This window comes from Ranitomeya imitator, chromosome 6 (genome assembly GCF_032444005.1).
Source record: "Ranitomeya imitator isolate aRanImi1 chromosome 6, aRanImi1.pri, whole genome shotgun sequence".
NCBI lineage: Eukaryota > Metazoa > Chordata > Amphibia > Anura > Dendrobatidae > Ranitomeya > Ranitomeya imitator.
In genome coordinates, this window is record NC_091287.1 from 197749076 (window position 1) to 197767413 (window position 18338).

At 43.4% G+C, this 18338-nt stretch overlaps 1 protein-coding gene across 1 annotated transcript in view; it reads right to left on the reverse strand.

The window, feature by feature from the left end:
* The window catches only part of TRIO (trio Rho guanine nucleotide exchange factor), a 2940676-nt gene that overhangs the window by 689082 nt on the left and 2233256 nt on the right, over nt 1-18338 (reverse strand).

An 18338-nucleotide genomic window follows, 5' to 3' on the forward strand; every position in this document is an offset into this window, starting at 1 on the left:
ATCCTATTATGTATCCTTCACCATTCAGTGCTATCAGGACTGTAATATGTTGTGTATTTCGATTAGTCAAATATATCACTTTTATTTCCCTTATACTTATGTCATACAGCACGGTCGGCATACTCACTGGAGCCTCTACCTCCACAGAGCACTCACGGATAGATCTCTTCGTTTTTTGAATTCTATTTCACCAGTTCTAATGATCATCACCACTGTATAGCAACTGTTTCCAATATATTTTGCATCTTGTCACAATTTATATTTTCTGATATTCTCTTACTTTATGTGATTATAGTTCACACTAAAGAATTGTCTGATGAAGGTCATTTGCCGGACCGAAAACATTTATTCATCAATTTTGTCTGCATGCATTAATAATAAAAAGAAGCAAAATAATTTTTCTTACTACTGAGTGCCAAGTTTTTTTCATTATTAGTCTTTTAGCATGTGACAGCTGCCAAACAAAAATCCACTACAAAAACCCGTTATAAATAGTAAATCGAAACCCCCTTCTTCACCCCCTTAGTTAGGGAAAAATAAAAAAATGTATTTGTGGCACCCCAGGAGTTTGGGTACCACAGTAGTGCTGTCTTCCTCTCGGGGAGGATAGTGCTAGGTCTGGAGACAAGTGAGATTCCCTTTGGTAGGTTTACACACACACAACACCTTCCAGGCCAGGAGGGGGAGCTCCAAGCCCTGTTTTAAGGCAGCTTCCCTGAATAAAGATCTTGGTTTGGAGGCGGAGTGAGCTCAGGTTGTAGTAGGAGTCTGTGTGCGAGGACAGACCGGAGTGGAGCACAAAGGAAAGCGAGAGCTCCAGGAGGCCACAAGCAGGCCTCTGAAGAGTAACAACGCAAGAATCCAGGTAGCGCGAGCCCGAGCCAAGGCTTTTGTGGATTATAAAACACAGAGCAGAACCGGAGGGTATTGTTCTACAAGGACTTTGCCCATAATTACCTTTGACACAGCAGCACCTAAGAGCCTGGAGTCACCGAGAACAGACCCCAGTTCACACGGCCCGAGCTGCCTGCCATACAGGTACCTGTCCTAGGACAGCAGAATGATTAAAGACCTTGTTGAGACACTTAGTGGCAGCAGGGACGAGACAGTAAAGGTACCGTCACACTAAGCGACGCTGCAGCGATACCGACAACGATGTCGATCGCTGCAGCGTCACTGTTTGGTCGCTGGAGAGCTGTTACACAGACAGCTTTCCAGCGACCAACGATCCCGAAGTCCCCTGGTAACCAGGGTAAACATCGGGTTACTAAGCGCAGGGCCGCGCTTAGTAACCCAATGTTTACCCTGGTTACCAGCGTAAACGTAAAAAAAAAAACACTACATACTTACATTCCATGTCTGTCCTCCGGACCTCTGCTTTCCTCTGCACTGTCAGCGCCGGCTAGCCGTAAAGCAGAGCGGTGACATCACTGCTGTGATTTCCGGCTGGCCGGCACTCACAGCCAGTGCAGAGAAGCACAGCGCCGGGGGACAGACACCGGAATGTAAGTATGTATTGTTTTTTTTTTACGTTTACGTTGGTAACCAGGATAAACATCGGGTTACTAAACGCGGCCCTGCGCTTAGTAACCCAATGTTTACCCTGGTTACCAGTGAAGATATCGCTGAATCGGCGTCACATACGCCGATTCAGCGATGTCTGCGGAAGGTCCAGCGACGAAATAAAGTGCTGGACTTTCTGCGCCGACCAACGATGTCACAGCAGGATCCAGATCGCTGCTGCGTGTCAAACTGAACGATATCGCTAGCCAGGATGCTGCAACGTCACGGATCGCTAGCGATATCGTTCAGTGTGACGGTACCTTAAGCGCAGAGTGGTAGGCTCACACCTGACTTACCCAAGGGAACTTGCTTGTCTCTGGACTGCCCGAACTTCTCTGCCTGCCCTGTGATCTGGACTGTGGACGCTGAAGTCTTCAGTAAAGATAAAGAGACTGCAACCTTGTGTCCTTGTTCTTCTCTGCACCTCTCACTATATCACTATCTACACACTGGGAAGCCCTGGGGATATACTTAATCTGTGGGAAGGTATACCATCCAGCTGCCAAAACATCACCCCAGCGGATCCCTTAAAGCAGCGTCGGTCACCCTGACCGAATACCACAGGTGGCGTCACGAACATAAACTTTATCCCTTCAAAGACCTATCCCTTTTATACGGACGTCCCAGGGCCATGGACCGGGTCGCAGCCACTATGACATCCCCTTGTGAACCGCAGATTCAACTTATCACGAACAGAATCTACTGACCCTGAAAATTGGGTCATGTGCGCCTAAAGGACTGTGCCTAACTGTTTTGTGCCAGAGACTGTGTATTGTGAATTGACACCAAAATCCACCATTGCTGCGCCACGTGGAGCGCGAGGAGGAGGAGATATACCTTCATGGGTGGAGACAGCCAAAAAGAGCGCGAAGCAGGAAAACAGGTGCTGCGCTGCTGAGAAGAACGCCGGAAGTGAAGACGTTGTACAGCGGAGCCGCAAGAAAAGACGCTACAAAGTGCCAAACGGAACACTGGAGAAACCATCGCAGATTCCAGAGAGGAGATTCGGCTGCTACCAGGTTAGTGAGGGGAAAGAGCCATGTCCAGTCCGGGAGGGAAGTTGGCGGCGGTGGCAGCCGCAGACCTCATAGCACCCCCAGACCCTGCAGCGGACGCACCTGCTGGCCTAGTGATGCCCCCGGGCCCCACGGAGAACGCAGCTGCAGTCCCCGTACCGCTAGTTGAGGCCGCAGCTCCCATAAGCCGGCCGGACACCGCCACAGCTACAGCAGCCATCATGCTCTTGTCCATGCCGTACATACCTGGAGCGGCCTGGCTCCTGCAATATTCTGGCGAACCACATATTTTCAGAGATTTTAAAGAAAGACTCTGTAACCTGTTTGAAGTGTATCCCCTGGCAGAATCAGCAGATTCATATTCTAACTGGCCAACTGTCTGGAGCGGCCCTGAGGGAGGTGAAATCCTGGTTAGCTGTGGATATAGGGACTGTGCAGCAGATCTTTGCTAAGCTTAAAGTCACTTTTGACCCCCGCACCGCTGCAGAGATAAAAATGAAGTTCTTCGGATGTAAACAAAAAGCCCAAGACAGTATACGGGACTATGCTCTTAATTTGCAGGAGGCACTCCGGGCTATTAATCAAGTAGTCCCTAACAGCGTACAGGATGCACATAAACTCTTGAAAGGGCAGTTCATTGAGAGGCTTCTATCTCATACCCACAAGGCTCAATTACGTATCCCGGCTTTGCAGAACCCTAACCTAGACTTTGAACAATTTAAGGACCACGCCATCCGGGTGTTGCACGAATCTCCAACCAGCCATGCAATACCTCCTAGGCGTCCAGCCCTCACGTACCACCAGGAGGTGGTGCCATATCCTCAAGTCCCTGCTGAGGCTGATGCCCAGGTCTTCGATGATGATTCTCCCACAGGACTACGTCTCCAGATGCAGGAGCTGACCAAGAACTTTGCTGCATTAGCCCGGACCATGCAGTCCCTACAGGAGGCCCCCAAGGAGAAGATCAAGCTGGCTTCCAGACCAGAGGACGTTCCCTGGCGACGACAGAAGAGGATCCCGCCGACCAGAGGGAGAGGTGACGATCGCTATCATCAGGATGGACGACCCATCTGCCGCTGCTGCAACCAGGCAGGCCACATTGCAAGGTATTGTCATTTAAACGAGCAACCTCTGGGGCAGATCCATGACAACGAACCTCCCAAGGGTGAGCTGACCAGATAGATCACCCCCTATACAGGGAGCATTGGGGGCAGACCCAAGGGAGACTATTGCCGCAGAAGCTGGAACCCGGAGACAGGTAGTAGGAGGTACAAAATAGAGAAGCTGGGTGTAGGACGGACAGAGCGGGGTAAGATGAAGTACAGTTTGGTAAGAGCTCAGTACAGGCGAGACCAAAGGAGCACTGGGAAGGGGAAGACACAAAGGAAGCAGGACAGGACAGAGACACCAGACTAACAGAGTACGGAGCGGACACTGGGAAGGCTGGACTGGACGAGGAGACAAGGAAGCCTGGGAAAGGCAGAGAAGCTGAACTGGCTGGAAAGAGCGGAGACTCAGAACAGGCAATGCAAAGACAAAGGTAGACCTGAGTCACAGAAGCACAAATGACAGACAAACAAGGAGCAGAGAAAGAAATCGCCTTAAATACATGGAGTGCTGAAGGACTTCTGGGTCACGGTCCCCCAGGATCACAGAAAGGAGATACAAAGTGCTGGAGTGGGCGGTGCACACTCGCACCCGAGGAGAGCCAGGGAGCGGAGAAGAATGAAGGAGAGGACGCGTGCCTGCAGGAGGAACGCGCCGCAGCGGGTAAGTATGAGCGGGGGGGCAGCAGTGGTCCCAGCAGTAGGCACGGCCGCAGGAGTGGCCATGACAGTACCCCTCCCCTTACTCCCCTCCTTTCTAAGACCAGACAAAACCTGGATAAAATCTGAGGAGCTTGTATGTTCTCACGGGGCTCCCAAGACCTCTTTTCAGGACCAAAACCCTTCCAATCAACCAAAAAGAGAGTTTTACCTCGAGACTTTTTCATGGCAAGAATGTCCTTAACCTCAAAGACATCTGGATCGGAGACAGGTAAAGGAGTTTGAGCAGGAGAAACATGAAACTGATTGAAGATGACTGGTTTCAAAAGGTTTCAAAAGGGAAACGTGAAAAGAGTTAGGTATGCGAAGAGAAGCGGGCAATTTCAGTTTGTAAACAACATCATTGATACGAGACAAAACCTCGAAAGGACCTACGTACCGTGGACCCAATTTATATGATGGGATCTTTAAACGATTAAACCTGAAGGACAGCCACACCTTATCACCTGGCCAGTATAAGGGAGGATCCAGACGTCTCTTATCAGCATGCCTCTTAATCCTGGCCTGTGCCCGTTCCAAGGCAATTTTGGTCTCCTGCCAGACCCTGGAGAACTCCTCGGACAGAAGATCAGCCGCTGGCACACTCGAGACAGGAAGTACCGGAAGAGGGATACCAGGATGTTGCCCATAGGCAATGAAGAAGGGAGATTTGGAAGAAGACTCATTGATGTGGTTATTGTACTCGAACTCAGCCCACAGAAGCAAATCAGACCAGTCAGTCATATTGATGACCATTGGAAAAATGACGGAGATAAGTCATCGGTATTTGGTTTGTGTGCTCTGCTTGTCCATTGGTCTGAGGATGATAAGCTGTAGAGAAATCCAAGGTAACATTCATCAGTTTGCATAGCGCTTGCCAAAAACGAGAGGTGAACTGGACTCCTCTATCAGAGACTATGTGCAACGGAAAACCATGAATTCGGAAGATATGAGAAATGAAGATACTCGCCAATTCAGGAGCGGAAGGTAATCCTGGCAAAAGGACGAAATGAGCCATCTTGGAGAATCGATCCACGACTACAAAAATGACTATATGACCAGAAGACCGAGGAAGGTCGGTAATAAAATCCATAGTGATATGCTGCCAGGGAGCCGAAAAAACTGGAAGCGGATGTAGGAGACAGGAGGGCAGATGTCTGGGGATCTTGTTTCTTGCACAGGAAGGACATGAGGCGAAATAACATCCGAAAGAAGAGACGGCCACCAATAGTGGCGCGTGATGAGAACGAGTGTCTTCTTGTATTCTACATGGCCTGCTAGTTTTGAGGCATGGCCCCAACGTAGGACTCAAGACCTTTCGTTCACCTGGACAAAGGTTTTACCTGGTGGTAAAGAAGACATGCTGACCGGAGCCACAAGAATAATTTTGCTTGGATCCAGGATGTGTGCCGGCTCCTCCTTAACTTCAGATGCGAGAAATGACCTCCAACAGATAACGCCACTTCTCCAGCGCCAATTTTACATCTTCCAGATGTGCCTTTTCTGGGGTGGCTGGGGGCAGGTGTTTTTAGCCAGGGGGGGGGGGGGGCAATAACCATGGACCCTCTCCAGGCTATTAATATCTGCCCTCAGTCACTGGCTTTACCACTCTGGCGGAGAAAATTGTGCGGGAGCCCACGCCAATTTTTTCCGCCATTTAACCCCTTAATTTACTAGCTAGAACGGCCAAATTTTGCATATACACACTACTAACATTAGTAGTGTGGAATATGCAAAAAAATGGGGATATGAGATGGTTTACTGCATGTATGTAAACCAGGTCTCATATCATGTCGGGTTTTAGGAAGGAGAAAGCAAAAGCCGGTAATTGAATTACCGGCTTTCTGCTATATCGCGCTGGATGAAATATTAATATATATACATATATGTGTCTCAATGACACATAGAATAGGTATATATATATATATATATATATATATATATATATATATGTGTACACATTTATTCTACCTATTCTACTGTAAGCTGTCAGTGTGATTTTACTGTACACCGCACTGAATTGCCGGCTTTTCTCTCTAACAGCGCTGCGTATTCCTCGCAAGTCACAATGCTGGTCCGTGTGTAATCCGTATTTTTGGGGCTTCCATAGACTTTCATTGACGTTTTATTTGCGCAATACGGTGACAAACGCAGCATGCTGCGATTTTTCTACGGCCGTAGAAAGCCGTATAATACTGATCAGTTTAATACGGCAGATAGGAGCAGGGGCATAGAGAATAATTGTGCCGTATTTTTTGCGAGTTTTACGGATGTAGTTTCTGCGCTCTTACGTCAGTAAAACTCGCAAGTGTGACGCCGGCCTTAGGATGTCAAGAAGCAGCCCAATCTTTGTTTCCTGCTGGAATACCAAGTGCTTACAAACATAAATGCATACTTTATAGAACGAACACTTGATCAAAAATAAGAGTACATAAGAGTACATAGTCCAAGCATAACATGAATAGAATGAAGTCTTCAGCAGTACAATTTTCCGGCATTTATAAGGCTGGAGTCACACACAATGTACAAAAAAAATCGGTCCGTTTTAAACGGACGAGAATCGCAGAAATGTTTCCTGAACAGTTGATCCGTTCAGGATGCAAGAATGCGATTTCCTCGCATCTGAACATCCGTTTGACATCCGTCTGGCGATATTTTGTCGGCGGCTAGCAATATGGACATATAATGGATCCATGGGCTCAAATATTCTTGAAAACATATATACAGTCTATATATACTGTATATGTCAGTGAGACTCTTATATATATAGATATATTCATACTGTATTTCATACAGTGCTCGATAGCAGAAAAGCCGGTAATTCAATTGCTGGCTTTCGCTAAGTCTTTACCGAACCTGACAGGATAGGAGACATGGTTTACATACAGTAAACCAATTCATAGCCATTATTTTTTTTACATATCCCTGACTAATAATGTTAGTAGTTTGTGTGTGCAAAATTTTGGAGCTCTAGGTGTTAAAATAAAGGGTTAAGTCACGGAAAAAGCTGGCGTGGGCTCCCGCGCAATTTTCTCCGCCAGAGTGGAAAGCCAGTGATAGTAATAGAGGGTTAAAAATACACACACACATTATGAATAAAGGATTTTAATGAAATAAAAACCTTTAGGGTTTTAATATCTCTATTGTACGCTCAATCCAAATGACGACCCTGGTCTTCTGAAAAAAAAAAAGCAAAATAAAATAGCAACAATATCCCATACCTGTCTGCCGTACAGTCATGTCCCACGATGTAAAACCATCTGAAGGGGTTAAATACAGTTACAGCCAGGAGCCTGCTAATGCAGCCACCCCTGGCTGTAAAAACTGGGGAATGAATGGAATGCAGCTTCGTTGACTTGCAGTGATGTGCCCCCTGGTGGCATACACTTATTTGAACTGTAGCGTGTAAATTTTTCTGAATATTTTCTCAGGCTAGAGTTCATATGAGTTTATGCCACCAGGGGGCGCAGCACCGCAAGTCAACGAAGCTGCATTCCATTCATTCCCCAGTTTTTACAGCCAGGGGCGGCTGCATTAGCAGGCTCCTGCTTGTAAATTTAATTATCCCCTTGAGATAGATTTACATCATGGGACATGACTGTACAGCGAACAGGTGTGGGATATTGTTGTTTTTTATTTTCTTCATTTTTTTTTTCAGAAGACCAGAGTCGTCATTTGGATTGAGTGTACAATAAAGATATCATAACCCCATGTGTTTATTTATTTCATTAACATACGTTATTCATAATGTGTGTTGTTAGCCAGGGGGGGTAACATAGTAACATAGTTAGTAAGGCCGAAAAAAGACATTTGTCCATCCAGTTCAGCCTATATTCCATCATAATAAATACCCAGATCTACGTCCTTCTACAGAACCTAATAATTGTATGATACAATATTGTTCTGCTCCAGGAAGACATCCAGGCCTCTCTTGAACCCCTCGACTGAGTTCACCATCACCACCTCCTCAGGCAAGCAATTCCAGATTCTCACTGCCCTAATAACCATGGTCCCTCTCTAGGTTATTAATATCTGCCCACAGTCACTGGCTTTCCCACTCTGGCTGAGAAAATTGCGCGGGAGCCCACGCCAGTTTTTTCCGTGATTTCACCCATTATTTTAACACCTAGAGCTCCAAAATTTTGCACACACAAACTACACATTATTAGTCAGGAATATGTAAAAATATAACGGATATGAAATGGTTTACTGTATGTAAACCATGTCTCCTATCCTGTCCTATATATGTGTGTGTGTCAATGACATATGTATACAGTATATATATATATATATATATATATATATATATATATATATACTGTATACATATGTCATATATATATATATACACCTATACTATGTGTAGACATTTATTTTATCTATTCTATTTGAACCGGTCGGCGTGATTTTACTGTACACCGCACTGAATTGTCGGCTTTTCTATAGAACATCGGTGCATATATTTCTTGCAAGTCACACTTGTGGTCCGTTTGGAATCCGATTTTTCATTGTACCCATAGACTTGCATTGGAGAGTCCGACCCAATAATCTGTGAAAATCGCAGCATGCTGCGATTTTCTCGGCCCGAAGAAAACGGCCATCAAAAAATCGGCTGCTGGGAGCTGCCCCATAGATTAACATTAGTCCCAGTGCACTGCAATTTTTTTATTGCAGTGCACTCGTCCGTTTAAGTTGCCAGTGTGACCCCGGCCTCATAATGGTCAATGTATAGTCACGGTCAAAAGTTTTGAGACTGTAACCAAAATTTGTCAAACAAAAACACAGAAATTATGGTAAACTCCAAGCTCTTTGACAAATCTTGACAGATGGCAACCAATTCTTGTCTGAGAAAAGGATATCCAGCATGCCAGTGCGAATTGCAGAGGTCTTGAAAAATAAGGGTCCTTTTCGTAGATAATGAGTCTTTGCATAAGCTTGATGTATTTGTCAATAAAATTCGACACATACAATTATTATAATTGTACTTACATGGCCATAGAAACATCTGACTAAAAGATCTCAAAACACTGAAGCAGCAAAGTTTGTGAAAACTACAATTTGTCAGTTTCAAAACTTTTGGCTACAACTGTAGACATCTAGTGATGAAAGCAAATAGTCTATAATCTGAAAAAACACAATTTGCAATATATACAGTGGGGCAAAAGAGTATTTAGTCAGTCAGCAATAGTGCAAGTTCCACCACTTAAAAAGATGAGAGGCGTCTGTAATTTACATCATAGGTAGACCTCAACTATGGGAGACAAACTGAGAAAAAAAAATCCAGAAAATCACATTGTCTGTTTTTTTATCATTTTTTTTGCATATTATGGTGGAAAATAAGTATTTGGTCAGAAACAAAATTTCATCTCAATACTTTGTAATATATCCTTTGTTGGCAATAACAGAGGTCAAACATTTTCTGTAAGTCTTCACAAGGTTGCCACACACTGTTGTTGGTATGTTGGCCCATTCCTCCATGCAGATCTCCTCTAGAGCAGTGATGTTTTTGGCTTTTCGCTTGGCAACACGGACTTTCAACTCCCTCCAAAGGTTTTCTATAGGGTTGAGATCTGGAGACTGGCTAGGCCACTCCAGGACCTTGAAATGCTTCTTACGAAGCCACTCCTTCGTTGCCCTGGCGGTGTGCTTTGGATCACTGTCATGTTGAAAGACCCAGCCACGTTTCATCTTCAATGCCCTTGCTGATGGAAGGAGGTTTGCACTCAAAATCTCACGATACATGGCCCCATTCATTCTTTCATGTACCCGGATCAGTCGTCCTGGCCCCTTTGCAGAGAAACAGCCCCAAAGCATGATGTTTCCACCACCATGCTTTACAGTAGGTATGGTGTTTGATGGATGCAACTCAGTATTCTTTTTCCTCCAAACACGACAAGTTGTGTTTTTACCAAACAGTTCCAGTTTGGTTTCATCAGACCATAGGACATTCTCCCAAAACTCCTCTGGATCATCCAAATGCTCTCTAGCAAACTTCAGACGGGCCCGGACATGTACTGGCTTAAGCAGTGGGACACGTCTGGCACTGCAGGATCTGAGTCCATGGTGGCGTAGTGTGTTACTTATGGTAGGCCTTGTTACATTGGTCCCAGCTCTCTGCAGTTCATTCACTAGGTCCCCCCGCGTGGTTCTGGGATTTTTGCTCACCGTTCTTGTGATCATTCTGACCCCACGGGGTGGGATTTTGCGTGGAGCCCCAGATCGAGGGAGATTATCAGTGGTCTTGTATGTTTTCCATTTTCTAATTATTGCTCCCACTGTTGATTTCTTCACTCCAAGCTGGTTGGCTATTGCAGATTCAGTCTTCCCAGCCTGGTGCAGGGCTACAATTTTGTTTCTGGTGTCCTTTGACAGCTCTTTGGTCTTCACCATAGTGGAGTTTGGAGTCAGACTGTTTGAGGGTGTGCACAGGTGTCTTTTTATACTGATAACCAGTTTAAACAGGTGCCATTACTACAGGTAATGAGTGGAGGAAAGAGGAGACTCTTAAAGAAGAAGTTACAGGTCTGTGATTGTTTGTTTCTGACCAAATACTTATTTTCCACCATAATATGCAAATAAAATGTTAAAAAAACAGACAGTGTGAGTTTCTGGATTTTTTTTTCTCAGTTTGTCTCCCATAGTTGAGGTCTACCTATGATGTAAATTACAGACGCCTCATCTTTTTAAGTGGTGGAACTTGCACTATTGCTGACTGACTAAATACTTTTTTGCCCCACTGTATATATTTGCGCTGAAGATACCATTAGTTCTCAGAGAGCTGTTAGTTAAAAGACTTCTTACAAAAAAATGCTATATGTCACCCTTCATCTGAACAATTACCTTAGTCAGAACGGATACAGCAATCATCATGCAGCACTGTTATCCAGAAAAAGTCCTTGCGGCTAATAGATGATAATGTCCAAGTGTCCACAAACCATATGTCCCGACGATATGAACAAAGATGATCCTCGATGTTCCCAGAAATAGAGGGGGAGGGTGTTTGTTGTGAATTCTGTTGTCAAGCTCCCTCCTGTGGTCGTGAATGGTACTTCGGCTGGTTCTGTCCATAGGCTTCCTCTGGTGGTTGTGAGTGGGGCTGCGGCTTCTGAGTTTCCTCCCACAGGTGACGAGGTTAATTCGTTAGCTGGCTGCTCTATTTAACTCCACTTAGATCATTGCTCCATGCCACCTGTCAATGTTCCAGTATTGGTCTTGTTCACTCCTGGATCGTTCTTGTGATCTGTCTTCCCAGCAGAAGCTAAGTTCCTGCTTGTTTTTCTCTTGTTTGCTGTTTTTCTGTCCAGCTTGCTATTTTGATTTTTGTCTTGCTTGCTGGAAGCTCTGAAACGCAGAGGGAGCGCCTCCGCACCGTGAGTCGGTGCGGAGGGTCTTTTTGCGCCCTCTGCATGGTTTTTTTGTAGTTTTTTGTGCTGACCGCAAAGTTGCCTTTCCTATCCTCAGTCTGTTCAGTAAGTCGGGCCTCACTTTGCTAAATCTATTTCATCTCTGTGTTTGTAATTTTCATCTTTACTCACAGTCATTATATGTGGGGGGCTGCCTTTTCCTTTGGGGAATTTCTCTGAGGCAAGGTAGGCTTGTTTTTCTATCTTCAGGGCTAGCTAGTTTCTTAGGCTGTGACGAGTTGCATAGGGAGCGTTAGGAGCAATCCACGGCTATTTCTAGTGTGTGTGATAGGATTAGGGATTGCGGTCAGCAGAGTTCCCACGTCTCAGAGCTCGTCCTATATTATTAGTAACTATCACGTCATTCCGTGTGCTCTTAACCACCAGGTCCATTATTGTCCTAACCACCAGGTCATAACAGGTGTTGTCCTGTCCCGGCCGGTGACAGGCACCCTTTACCTCTTGGGCAGCGCTCCTGGCTTCTTGGCGATAACCCGCGTTTCAAAGAGAGATTGCCGGCAAGGTGCAGTGAAGCTGCAGGACCTTGCGTGACGTCACAGACACGTGATGCTTCACGTGACCGGCTTACGAAGTGCACCTAGGACCAAACTTCAATCCAACGCGTTTCGGAGTCAACAGACTCCTTCCTCAGGGATGGTCCGGTGCGTAACATGGGTGCTTATATATCCTGTGACGTATGAAAGAACTGTACTTATTTATTAAAGGCAAAAAGTTCAATTTCGCTGTTAAGGCCATTCAGCATCAGCGTATTCATTTCAAATATCCACTTACTCTCCTCCCTTGACATTTGGTGTATAAAATTACCTTTCCGCCAGCTCTGCTTTACTATTTTGATCCAAGTAACAACAATGTCTTTTATTGAATCCTCATGGTGTTTCTCAAAATGTTGTGATAGAGGGTGGCCCGCAAATTTTTTGCTAATATTGCGTAAAAGTTCCCCAATACGCACACTCATTGGTCGTATGGTGCGCCCTATATATAATTTCCCACATGGACATTTAATGCCATAAAGTTAACTCCTTGAGTAGAACAGGTTATGAAGTCCTTAATCACTAATTCTTCTACTTGATTAGCAATACTCAATTGTTTCTTCGTGTTTAGTTTTTTGCACGGTAGACATTTTTTACATGGAAAAAAAACGGACAGGGCCTTTGATGTATACGGGAGTGTTGGAGACAAGGGTTTACGTATTGTTGGGGCTATTATATTACCCAGATTGTTTACCCTTTTGTAAACAAATCTGGGATATTCAGGCTAATGATTCTCCAATCACCTAGTCCTCCTTCAATATACTCCAATGTTTCCTTACAATTTTTTCAGGATGTGACTGTTAGAGTTATATGGAGTTATTATCGGGATTTCCTCGTTTTCCAAGCTCTTAATTTTTTTCTCTTTCTGTTTGAGTGTTTCTGTTTGTCTTTTGATTGTTTTCCCACCTGTTCTTTAGTTCGTATCAAAATTTGTTTATCATATCCTTTTTGATTGAACTTCTCTATTAAGATGTCCGTCTCCTTGTTAAAATCTTCTGGCTTGCAGCAATTTCTGTGGGCTCTTATAAATTGGCTTTTGGGGACATTTAGGAGCCAACTGGGTAAATGACAACTATTTAATGAAATGTAGTTATTGGAATCAGTAGGTTTATGGTACAGACTGGTTTGAATGCCATTGTTTTCTATAAAAAAAAATTAAATCTAAAAAGTTTATTTCTTTATTACTTGTATTAGCTGTAAAATTTCAAAAAATAATTATTTTTATTTAGTTCGTTAATAAAATCTAGTAATAAGATTGGGCCACCTGACAATATAAAAACTATGTCGTCAATAAAAATCAGGTGACATTGGTGATTTGGACACTATGGCTGAATGGGATGCAATGTTTAATGATTTCTCCAGGAGTGTGGTACAATTTATTATTAAGAAAAGAAAGAATGAGTTAATTAGGATTCGGAATGAAATCTCCAATCTGTTTGAGGAAATCAAACCATTTGAATTATTCCAGGAGATAATACATCTTTCTAATAGTATAAGGAGAAGGATTAAAACAAAGGAAAAAGAAATTATAGAGAAAAAAACAAAGAAAATTTTGTAGGGATTCAATATTAGATAATGGAGATGTTTCTCAATTAAATAAAATAAATCAAGTAGATAATCACCAGGAAATGAGGAGAACCACATCAAATTATGAGGATAATTATTCCTTGAGAAGAAACAGCCACCTAGTTACATTGGATGAAATACAAGGAGGTGGGAATTCCTCACTATCTTTGAGTGAGAGATTTTCCATCCATCTCACCTCGGATGTAGAAAATTTTTCTAATAATGAGATCACTAATAATAATCCAAATGTAAATATAGAGAATAACATTCAAAACAATGTACCTGAAATCTCTACCCCTTTACCCTCTATAGTAATTCAGAATAGATTTCTCTCACTTGAGAATATGGTAAACTCTCCTGAAGCCACTCAAGGGGAATATAGTCCCCAATTACCAACAACTAGTAAGGCTTCAACCCGAGCCCTAGAACATAGAAAACAAAAACAACAAAAAACAAAACAGAGTCATCTTCCTTTTTTTCAGGTAGTTCGATAAAATCACGAAAAAGGGGGTGTAGGGCCGGGAAACTTACCAAAAAAAAGAACAAATACCAGCAGCAACAACAACAACAAAAAAGTGAACCAGTTACGTTAGAACAAAAGATATTTAATCTTAGTGATCATATATTGAACACTAACTAAATTACTTTATTAAATAAGGGTTTGAAATATGCTCCAAGCACAAAATTTAACAAATTTGAAGCCTTTATAGGAATCAAACTGTTTATGAGGAAGCTGGCCATCAAAAAATACTATGTAAAGAAAAAACTCACTAAAAATGATACTGATGGCTCTACAGTGGTATCTGATCCATATCAACATACTTCTTTGAAAAATAAATCCAATTTCCATCCTTTTCAAAAATACTCTGAAGCCTTTAATGCCTTTCAGAAGAATGTCATTAATGATATTAGGAAAATTTTCAACAAAAATTGCTCTAAATATAAGTATAATCTGTCTAATGATGAACGAAGGGCAATTAGACAACTCCAAGAAAACAAAGAAATCACAGTAGGACCAGCAGACAAAGGGGGTGGAATAGTGATTTTAAATACTAAGGATTATAACAAAGAATCCTTACGCCTATTGGGGGACACATGTACATACAAAATACTCAAGGTAGATCCAACAGAAAGCTATATTGTTGAAATGCAAAATTTAATAAAAATGGGACTTCAAAAAGGTTTTTTAAACAAATGTGAATATGATTTTATTAATATAACACACCCTAGATTCCCATATTTTTATTATCTACCTAAGGTGCATAAAGATTTATTACATCCACCAGGTAGGCCTATAATTTCAGCCATAGGAGGCCTTACAGCTAATCTGTCGAGATATGTGGACTGTCATCTACAGAAATTATGTCCCCAACTTCCGTCTTATCTGAAGGACAGCTCACATATTTTGCGGAAATTACAAACTGTCCAGTGGCAGGATCATTATATAATAGGTACCCTTGACATTACTTCCCATATACAATCATCCAACACCAGAAAGGATGTGAAGCAGTCAAGTATTTCCTATCTAAAGATGGAATTATATATATATATATATAAGTGACCAAATTTCTTTTATCACTGAAAGTATACATTTTATACTTACCCACAACTACTTCTGTTTTGGGAAGGTCTACTACTCCCAGCAGTGGGGCACTGCCATGGGTACCAGGTTCGCCCCCAGTTACGCCAATTTATATGTGGGTAAGTGGGAGGATGATAGCATCTATAGGGACGGACTCCTGCGGGCGAACCTGGTCCTATGGCAGCGTTTTATTGACAAAATAGTTTTTATATGGTCAGGTGGCCGAATCTTATTACTAGATTTTTTTAACGAACTAAATAAAAATAATTATTTTTTAAATTTTACAGCTAATACAAGTAATAAAGAAATAAACTTTTTAGATTAAATTTTTTTTATAGAAAACAATGGCATTCAAACCAGTCTGTACCATAAACCTACTGATTCCAATAACTACATTTCATTAAATAGTTGTCATTTACCCAGTTGGCTCCTAAATGTCCCCAAAAGCCAATTTATAAGAGCCCACAGAAATTGCTCCAAGCCAGAAGATTTTAACAAGGAGACGGACATCTTAATAGAGAAGTTCATTCAAAAAGGATATGATAAACAAATTTTGATACGAACTAAAGAACAGGTGGAAAAACAATCAAGAGACAAATTACTCAAACAGAAAGAGAAAAAAATTAAGAGCTTGGAAAACGAGGAAATCCCGATAATAACTCCATATAACTCTAACAGTCACATCCTGAAAAAAATTGTAAGGAAACATTGGAGTATATTGAAGGAGGACAAGGTGATTGGAGAATCATTAGCTGAATATCCCAGATTTGTTTACAAAAGGGCAAACAATCTGGGTAATATAATAGCCCCAACAATACGTAAACCCTTGTCTCCAACACTCCCGTATACATCAAAGGCCCTGTCCGGTTTTTTTCCATGTAACAAATGTCTACTGTGCAAAAAACTAAACACGAAGAAACAATTGAGTATTGCTAATCAAGCAGAAGACGTAGTGATTAAGGATGTTAGGAGTCGAGTTTCCTCTGCTGCACAGGGGAAATCTCAATCCGTGTCTGCTGCGGTCTCCCATTCTGCATCGGCCGCAGTGGAGCCTGCTCAGCGGAGATGTCGCTCCCAGCGTCTCACTGAGACTGGTACTGTGCAAAGGGTTACTACTGCCTCTCCAGGCTCTGCTATGGTACCCTGCACTGATCTGCAGCGAGCAGGCTTTTCTGAGTCTAAGTCCTGCTTTGCACACACTGAGCATGCCCAGGGCAAGATCTCTCAGTGGAGATCTAGGGTCACATGCCCAGGAAGGTCCTGTAGGTGCTAGGACTTAGTCCTGCTTTGCACACTGAGCATGCCCAGGGCAAGATCTCTCAATGGAGATCTAGGATCACATGCTCAGGTACTGCTGCAAATCCATTGGTCCTTCTTTGAAGGGTCCTGAACGTGCTGCAGCTATATAAGCTTCACACGACCGCACGGCCATGCGCTAGTATACTATTGTTATCGTGAGTGTGTTGACAAGTGCAAGTCGTTCCTTAAAAAAACCATCCCTTGTGTATGACTGTTCGCGTAAGGTGTATGGTTGCAATCTAGTGCCCGGCTGAACTCGCAGCCTTAACACACGAAACAGCGTCTAACTGCTGTGACCGCCAGTGCAGCGCCGTGCGCTATTAGTGCGCTTACCTTACCCAATCTGGATGGTTAGTGGCGTCCGCTGGTGTGGCACAGCATACACTTCTGTGCATAATAGTTTCCTCTGATACCCCTATTGTGGTGTCGATCGCAAGAGGTCTACACTAACTCTAATCCTGTGTCCTGGGATAGAGTTCTGTGGTTCCTTGCTTGCGCTCTCTGTGCGGTACCGCGACCCTGTGACTTAACACTAGGACTACTGGACTCATGAACCCTGACTAGAACTACAGCAAGAAAGTAGTCAAAATGACTATACCAGTAGTCCTAGTGTTAACAGGGATCGCTTCTTTCACACAGGGTGAAGTTAACCCGTGTGTGTAATCACATTGTACCGCCATATAGTGCCGCCATTCACTTAGCAGCAGGTTCTTTAATGCACGGTGGATCCCGGGTGGCGAACGCAATCTTAATAAATATATTCGGTGCGTTCCGCCAACCCTAACAAAGGATTTCAAAACCTGTTCTACTCAAGGAGTGATTTATGGCATTAAATGTCCATGTGGGAAATTATATATAGGGCGTACCATACGACCAATGAGTGTGCGTATTGGGGAACATTTACGCAATATTAGCAAAAAATTTGCGGGCCACCCTCTATCACAACATTTTGAGAAATACCATGAGGGTTCAATAAAAGACATTGTTGTTACTGGGATCAAAATAGTGAAGAAGAGCTGGCGGAAAGGTAATTTTATTCATCAAATGTCAAGGGAGGAGAGTAAGTGGATATTTGAAATGAATACGCTGATGCCGAATGGCCTTAACAGCGAAATTGAACTTTTTGCCTTTAATAAATAAGTACAGCGCTTTCATACGTCACAGGATATATAAGCACCCATGTTACGCACCGGACCATCCCTGAGGAAGGAGTCTGTTGACTCCGAAACGCGTCAGATTGAAGTTTGGTCCTAGGTGCACTTTGTAAGCCAGTCACGTGAAGCATCACGTGTCTGTGACGTCACGCAAGGTCCTGCAGCTTCACTGCACCTTGCCGGCAATCTCTCTTTGGAAACGCGGGTTATCGCCAAGAAGCCAGGAGCGCTGCCCACGAGGTAAAGGGTGCCTGTCACCGGCCGGGACAGGACAACACCCTCTCCCTCTTTTTTTGGGAACATTGAGGATCATCTTTGTACATATCGTCAGGAGATATGGTTTGTGGACACTTGGACATTATCATCTATTAGCCGCAAGGAATTTTTCTGGATAACAGT